General features: G+C 40.8%; 1 protein-coding gene across 13 annotated transcripts in view; it reads left to right on the top strand.

Moving 5' to 3' along the window:
• kiaa1217 (KIAA1217 ortholog) overlaps window positions 1-8,919 on the top strand; it is a 117,561-nt gene that overhangs the window by 51,629 nt on the left and 57,013 nt on the right. The window lies entirely within an intron of this gene.

Below are 8,919 nucleotides of genomic sequence, written 5' to 3'. Positions count from 1 at the left end.
GCTGTTTTCTTTTTTTTTCTTGCTGTGCCTTGAACCGCAGCCAACCATTCAGTGTGTGAAGCAAAAAAAAGGGGGAGACCATCTAATGTGTGTGTGGCTGTGTCTAATTAAGCTGTTGGAGGGAGAAGAGTGGTGAGGGTCAAACCATGAGAGGGTGAACTTGGAAAAACAGCGCTGTCCCTCTTATAAAACACATCCCTTGCACAAACTATCAGTTACATTAATTGTCTGGGATCAGAACTTAGAATAAACTAACAAGTTTTCTTAATCTTCTAAAATTCATCTGCCTTTTGAGATCACACAGAAATTTAATCTGTATCATCAACGTGGCTGTTTGGGGATCAGCTTTAGTGCAGATTTTGTGATGCTGTTTGGTCACGTCAAGCGGATCGCAACATTTCCCATGCTGCTGCTTCTCTCCTCTCAAAGGGAACATCAGTATATATCTTGCGACCTTTAAGTCGCTGTGCTCTTCACACTACATACAGTAGATGTATTAACTAGGGAAAATGGTGAACTACTACTTTTTACAGTTTGTCACTAATCTTAAAGTTGAGTCGAATTTGAAGCATTTTACTGTCTTAACAGGCCTATATTTTCCTGTCTGGATCTCTTCAGCACTGTGGGAATTGCATTAACTTTTTTCCACTGCTGAGTAGATTTGCATCTGGAAAAGACTGGTCTGCCCAATCCTAGGCAAATGGGAAAAAAATGAGAGTTAATTTCACAGATTTTCACATGCAACTGTGTAATCTCTATTTTTATTACCATAAAGTCACACGATAACTAATCAGAAGTTCTTCTTCTTTTGTTGTTGTTTTTGACAAATAAAGAAACCCTCAGTTGTGCTTTGTATTTAATCCCTAAGCCATATTGGTCCTTTAAGTTCCATCATCTACTTTTTACCACTCAGATGTTTAGTGATGGGTGTTATTTGTTTTGTCTCTCACCAATAAATACATCAGCTTCCCTCAGTCCGCAGGCGGGGAAGGTAAACGGGTCAGAGAGACAAATGAGCTCGCACACTCGCACCCCTTTACAGTGCCCCTAAACCTCATCTTTCATCGCTCGTTTTGGCACTTTCACAACGTTAGACTGTCTCTCACAAGTTTTTATCGCTGCTTTGCTGATGTAGCAAGTTGTCAGTTTCTCACAAGACCAGAGGAAACCGTTATTAACGGGAAGGCAGGGGTTTGGCTGCCAGTATAATTCTACCAAGCTATTCGTCTAAGTGATAGCATATGAGGTGCAGTGATTTTGGCAGTGTTTTTACAAGCAAAGGCACACAGTAGCTCCTGACCGTATGCCTCCATTTGTCAAATATCATTAAGAGGGACTAAGGTTAGGACACGAGCACTTGATTACTTGGCTGGACTAGTCTGTTACATCAGTATCCAGACATAACACTGCAGATCTGAATCTCTACAGGAGATCAGGCATGAGCCTGACCAAATGTATTAGCTGATTCAAATCTGGGGAAGTAGAGTTTGACGGCTTCCATGAGCTAGGGGGAAACACACCTGGGCCAGCGGCATGTGGCCAAGCAGCAGTGAGGCCAGTGGGGGTGGATGGGGTGAGAGGCCTAACCAGGTGTTTCTCTGCACTGTCATCCTTCGCTGGGCCTCAAGCCAGCTCACGCCTCATTGAGCTTCAAGGTTTGATCAAAACTCATTAGAGAGCTTTCATTCTAGCTCCCATTGGTGGGTGAGTTATGGATGCGATAGAAACACACCCACGTAGTGGAGATCACCAAAGTGTTGGTGAAAAAGAAAGAATGATCGTGAAAGAGAGTAGAAATGGTGCTAATGCATATTTTTCTAAACCTTAGACCTCATTGTGATCTGGTCACATGGGGGATATTTTTATGGACAGGGAGCTGCAGTTGTTCACTCTAAGAAATAGAGAAATGGAGAGTTTTATTTAGTAAGCCCAAGTCAAACTTGTGACTTGCTGACTTTTTTGTTGTCAGATTAAAAATTCCCAGGTGAAAGTGAAACCTTGTAGCCATCTTGGGTTTTTGAAACCACATGTTATTATGACATTATAACTCAGAGGTCAAGAACACGACATCCTTACACTTAAGTCAATCACAGAGAAACCCCAGTCTAACACATACTTTCCTTTATCATCTATTTGACTGTGAATTTGACTATAATTTGCTAAATTTACATCATAATTACAACAAGAATTAAAAGAGTCAGTAAACTAGGGTTGAGACCATTAACTCAATAAATTGTTAATAAGATCACAAAGCAAGTGATCGTTAGAGGCGCTTTCTTGTAGACTTATTTACAGACTTCTTTGTATAACTTGGAGTTGCCCCATGCTGGCCATTAGAAAAGTAGTCTATGCTCAAACCTCAAATTTTAAATTGACATATTTTGTTCTTGTTCATCTTTCGACTTGTTACTGTTAGAGCTCATCACAGCAGATCATCTGCCTCAATCCCCCCCTATCCCTAGCATCTTCTTCTGTCTCAACCAACCCTCTGCATGTCCTCCATGAACCTCCGCTGTGGTCTTCCTCTTTTTCTCCTCCCTGACAACACCATCTTTGACATCTCTTATCTAATATATCCACTGTCTCTTCTCTGCACATGTCCAAGCCATCTCAGCCTTGCTTTTCTAACTTTGTTTCTTATTTTGTCCATCCTGGTCACTCCCAGCGAATATTTTAGCGTTTTCAATCCCAGCATCCTGCACTTCAGCCTGTCTCTTTGTTATCAGCCGGCCCTCTCTCTTTACCAGTCATGGTCCCTAAATTTAAAGGCCCTGCTCTCACTTCCACATTCCTTCCTTTCCTTCTCTCTCGCTGCCTAAGAACACACCTTCCCATCTCCTGTTCTTTTGTCTTTGACCAACAGTAGCGCACTTTCCTCCAGCACACGGCTGGCCAACAGCACCGGAGGTGGTTGTTGTTAACTTGACAGATGTTACACCAGGACATCCTGATGATACAATGTACGTGTATATAATTTGGATTGACCCTTTAGAGCTAAATGTTCTAGTTTTTGTTATTCAAACCAAGCTAATCTCAATCTAATTCTTGGTATTAAAGTTGATAGAAAGCTTCATTTCTCTTGGACTGTGTCCACTGCTCGTGTAACATCCACAGTATAAAACTTTTTTTATTTTAGTCATTATGCTTTAAGACTTTGACTGAGGCAGATTACATTCTCAATTAGCTGCAAGTAACATATCTCATCTTGCAGGAAGATTTTCTATCAGTTCAGCAGCTTAGACCAGAAGCTGTCCTTATGGCCAAAATATCTTGAGTCTAATAGAGGTGGGGATTATAAGAAGTTATCACACAGAATCTCTGTCATGTTAATTGACTTCTACTTGTTGTAAATTAACCTTATTGTAAGCCAAATAATTTTCAGTAGAATAGTTAAAGGTGCTCTTTGAAACTCTTTCTTCTTCTTTTTTTTTAAATTCCTGCAGTAGCTGTAAGATAGTATAAAAACACCTTATCTTGCCGTTCTTTAAAGCGCCAGAAGATATGTCATTTTTTATGCATTCCTCTTAGTCACAAGTAAAAGGCGGCTGGTAATGGCAACATTTTAATAGAGAAATGTGACAAACCAGCAGAAAATGATTTAATAAGGCAGCAATGTGTAGTTCGCCTAACAATGATTCATTAACACCAGCCTTTTAAGTTTTTTTTCCTCATTTCTTTACACTCTTTGATATTATAATAGGTCTGGCTTGATGGTTTTTAGCCTTATAACATTTCTAAAGCTTTAGAGAGATGCATAGTTAAGCCACAAATAAAAATCTTGAGATGTGACCACACAGAGAAAACAGGAGTGGTATGGCAAATATCTTCCCAGTCTGTTATTGCGGCGCTATGGGCAATGGTAGAGGTCACTTATGTGGGCGGCTTCTATGCCAGGGATTATCCACAGAGGGAAATAATAGACTTGTAGTGACGTCAGATGCTTGTGGAGCTAACGGAGACTTTGCCAAGATAGAAAACTAAGTTCGTATGTACCGTGAGTCTACATGCAGGGAGGATCTTAGATCAAATTGGGCTTAGAGTAAGAGGGCAGCTATAAAACACCTGGCAACTGGTAAATACAGGTTTTGCTTCTTCTTTTTTAAGGCTGGCTTATTTGCCTTAACTCGATGGGGACAGCTGAAGAGACGCAGGGCTTACCATTCACTCAGTGAAGCCATTTTGTTGAACATCCTCTTCCTTTGGCAACAACGAGAAGGGGGTAGATAGAGGTGGGACACAGTGCCGCCGACAGTTGCTGTTAAATGCCCTTTTCTCCCAATGTAAACACCTACGCCTGTCCCATCCATCTCCTCTGTTAGTCACTTGGTTTGACATAGTGCCTCCCACAACACACAAGAACATCCCCGGGTTTTTTTTCTCCTTCTGTTCAGTACCAAGCATGCTTTGTGTACACATGAAAAGGAGTTGTATGTTTTTATCTACAGGGTCTGGTCTCCGAGCGAATTAACCTTGGGACCAAACTTATGTCAGAAATAGATGAAATGCAAAAAATGTACTGATAATTAGAATTTTGTCTCTAATTGGCAACCTACAAATGCCCTAGAGTGTAAGGTTTGTCAGACTTTATTCGCTAACATCATTCTCACTCTTTAAAAGCATATAAAGCATTCAAGGTTTTCTGTCCTCATAAAGCGTTTTTTTAAGGAAAGTATGAATTTGAGTTTTAAAGCTGCCTAATCCTAATAAATATGGATGAGACTTCTGTCCACCACCCTGTTTAACAACTTGCAGTGTCTTGCCCTTGTCTCTCAGATGTTGGCTTTCTATTGTTTTCCATTGACCCAATTGACTGCTCGCTAATGACGCCATTATGGTGGCACGATTTTATAATTACCCCTCTGCCTGACAAACTCGGTGCACTTTCGTTTAGCTATGGTCCACATTACGAAGCGCCAATCTCTGTAAATATATTCGGTAAAGCCTGTGACACACAGGATGTTTTTGTTAAGCTGGGATATTCTAGGAACAGTGGCTAAGTGAGCTCTGGAGCTGGAAGTTTTGAGGAAACCTGTCCTCTATCTGGACATGGTCTGTTTGAAGAACTCCATCCTGCTCTGACTGATAAATAGGCGGCACCATGTAAATACTGGAAAGAGGCCCGGCAGTATCAAATAAAAGCATTCCAGTCAAAAAGTAAGGACAGTTGTGCAGAGAGAGTTGAGCGAGTTTCTATTTTTTACTGTGTCTGGCTACGTGAAGGCACAGAATCAAGTCCGTATACTCTGAGGACTTTATTTAAGTAGTAGAAGGATTATACAAGCGTGACACTGCTTAACTTTAAATCCACATTGCATTTCAGGACAGATTTTGTCACACGTACTAAGCATAGCCAGTTTTGTGGCTGTTTTCTGTTTGTATCTAACCAACTGTTTTCCACGCTCGCGTGGCAACATTAGTTTGCTCATTGGTGGGTCGACCAATTTAGGTGACACTCGAATATCTCACAAGTTTTTGATGTACATGTCACTGCCATTAAGCTTAAACCAGACATACTTCTTCCTGAGAGCAGGAATCTCGATTCTGGAGATGCTCTTTCTTTAACATCCTTTCCTTGTGATGTGCTGTAGTGGACACCTTTGTTTTTCTCTAGTTGTCTTGTCATCATATCCAATACTGTGATACATATTTGTATGTATGCAACATCAATACTCACTTTCTCTTCTTTACTCTTAAATGTTCACTTGTCAGCCATTGTCAATGTGATCACCGAAAGATTTGTAAATAGCTAATGCTGGCCAATAGAATGAACCTGTTTCCTGATTGATGCTTGTTTCCTGTTTAGCAGAGCTAAATTTCAATTTCAATTGAGTTAGGTGTTGCAAACGTTTGATTTACTAAGTCAAAGTTTGGAAATCTTGACTAATGGATGGCAAACAATGTGGCAGCAGTTACTGTTGTAAATCCTATGTCTTTTTGTCCAATCATACCAGCAACTTCACAGTGTTTTGTATTGAAATGTAAATTAAAAAAGGAAAAAAGAAAGAAAAAAAACCCTCATTAATAATGAGTTTGGTGCAGAGAACTGTGTGGTTCGTGTGCACGTAAAATAGGGTGACCAACCGTCCTCTTTTCCCCGGACATGTCCACTTTTCACGTTCTGTCCGGGGTGTCCGGGGGGATTTTCAAGATTGATGAAAATGTCCGGGTTTTCGTGCAGAGGGCCCAAATGTGTGACGTCATCCCCGAGCTGCTGCTTTGTGAGTTGTTGTTCTTTCGAAACAAATCCCATGACAACACCAAAACCAGCAACAGTCAGTTTGTAGTTGCAGCAGTCAGTCCTCTAAACATGCTTAGCATCTCTGCGGCGTTCATCCTCAAAGCCTTTTCATTCTTATTTTAGCTTTTTATAAATGTCACTTTTAGCAAACAGGAGTAAATGGTGCATTTGTCGGGGATAGGTTTCAGCTGACGCTTTAGTGAGCTTGCTTGTATCAATAGCAATAAGAGCCCACATTCGCCCTAACAGAGAGCATGTCAGCCACCGCAGCTTGTACAGTTTGTTTCTATTAGTGGAGATTTTATAGACAAAACAAGAAGTGCAAGATAGGGATTAATAAGTAAGACTTTGGCCATGTAGGCTAAATGAGCATTAGTGAAATCTATTTGTTGTTGCGTTTGGTCTTGGGATCTGTTAACAATACTGATACATACCATATTTCCAAAGGCTCTTTGTATAAAAACATTTTCAGTTCCCTCCATATTTCCTGGACCAAGCTCTGCCAGTGAGCTATTCCACCCCAGGCTCCCCTCAGAGTAATAAAAGCCATCTTGTAAAACTTGACATTTTCAATGTCTGAGTAAGTATTATACCTTTCTACTCCACCTCAGTGCCCTGAATGAGCTCTATAATATTATTACTTTTAATAAAAGCAGCTGCTTTCCCTAGGGTGAGAATATTTTAGTAATATTTTGCCATCTTTATTGCTGAAAATCACAATAGCCTTTAGGTATGCTTCAATTTTAGCTTGCCGAGTAGTGGGAAGGCTCTCGTTCAAAAGCTCAAGATGAGTGCCTGTGTATTCTGAAGCTCATCTTTACTCACCATCTCCGCAATATAGAGCAGTCACAGGGTCTACCAGCCTATCATTACATTCTCCTTAAAAGCTATGGTGGAAAATATGGCTAGCTGTTGGTTTTCTTGGATTTTCCATTCACTCAAGATCCCAATCTGCTTTTACCTAAAATCCAAGGCCAAGAACATTCCTCAGAGCATTTCCATTAGTTTACATAAAAGCCCGGAAGAGCTAAAAACTGCGTCTTTACACACACACACACACACACACACACACACACACACACACACACACACACACACACACACACACACACACACACACACACACAGCAACTCTCTCCTTGCGCCTTTTATCACCGTTTTCTTAGCACTTTGTTTCGAAGTTTCCTTCCCGTCCGGGTTTCCTTTCACAAGCATGTGCATCCTTCCCCGGCAGCAGCACAACAATGCCCTGCTTCATTTCAGCTCTCCAAGATCTGAGACGACTGGAGCCAATGAGCGGCAAGGCACATGCAAAAGCCATTAGCTAGTTGATGATGGTGGTAAGCCGCAGAGGCATCACAAAAACAATCGTCCCAGAATGTACATTTTGTGTTGAAACCCGGCACGCTGCCTGTTCAGCCAGCGGAACACCAATAACGAAACAAGCCTTTGAAAAGGAGGGTTGTGCCTCACATCCCTCGTTCACATGCTGAGCGATCAATTCATATTTGGCTTTGTGTGAATTAAAGCAAAAGTTCCTAAGTGTCTGCACAGTCTGACAGATGCCTGCCATGGTTGTGGAACACTTTTATTATTAGCCGCATCCCATTTGGCCTCTCAATGCTCAGCTCAGGCAGTTTGATTGAGGACTCTCTCTGGAGCAGCAGAACGACTTAATTACAGTCGCGATCTCAATCTGAATTTACTGGGAGTGCATTCATAATGCATGTCTTACTTAGTATCAGTGGCCCCAGTTAGAGCAAACCAATGATCATGTCACCATGCAGATGTGCAACCTTATGTCAACAACTGAACATCAGGGTTGTAAGGGAGGTTGACGTTCATAACGGAATAATCAGTAGATTTTTTGCATTAATAGCTGCAGTGTAGGAGATTTTAATGACATATATTATGAGAAATGCCCCTCAGAATGCAACTGGGCATGCTTGTATCCAGGATCTATTTAATATATATTTCTCTAAAAATTCCATTTTACTTTATTTCACACTATTTTTAGATAAAAATAAAGGTTCGATGTAGAGAACATTTCATTTTGGAAGTCTAAAACATTTTCTGAACTTAACTAGCAAAATCGACCGTTCACTGACTGAAAGCATGTAAAACTAGGACAATAAAGTTGGCAGACTGAACCCTATTAAAAACTCATATACAGGAAAGTTCAAGCTTCCCAGAAGCTGTTCTAAGTCTCTAGAGATTTCTTCATTGATAATTGCATCCTGCAACCTAGAGCAATTTCTGGCAGTTTAGCCACTAAATGTTCCTCTATCTTCCCCAGATGGTTGTTGTGCATTTTATTGCTGGGCAGGTGGGGAACAGTGAGGTTGTCATAGTCATTTCCCCAAGAAAACAGCTGCTCAGTGCTTGTTGAGTTGCAGGGTGGGGTCACATATCCACAACAGTGTTGCCAGTGGCTCTATATTTGCATGTTCAGACTTGAAACAAAAGATCTGCACATTATTTGGCTCCAAGGAATAATGTCATTTTAAAACAGTTATACAAAAGGAACATTTGATCCAAAGAATCTTCCTCAGGCCTCATTCAAGAAGTTTGCAGGTCTTCCTCTTTTTTAGCAACACACTGTGTTTTTACTCAGGAACCAAAGAAAAACCCCAAACAAATGTTTGCCTGGATGTGCACACATCATGAAACCTTAAAAAATA

This window comes from Pundamilia nyererei, unplaced genomic scaffold (assembly GCF_000239375.1).
Source record: "Pundamilia nyererei isolate P.nyererei 1_Seehausen unplaced genomic scaffold, PunNye1.0 scaffold00007, whole genome shotgun sequence".
Taxonomy (NCBI): domain Eukaryota; kingdom Metazoa; phylum Chordata; class Actinopteri; order Cichliformes; family Cichlidae; genus Pundamilia; species Pundamilia nyererei.
Note: the sequence above shows the minus strand (reverse complement) of the source record. Positions and strands in the feature narration are given on the sequence as shown.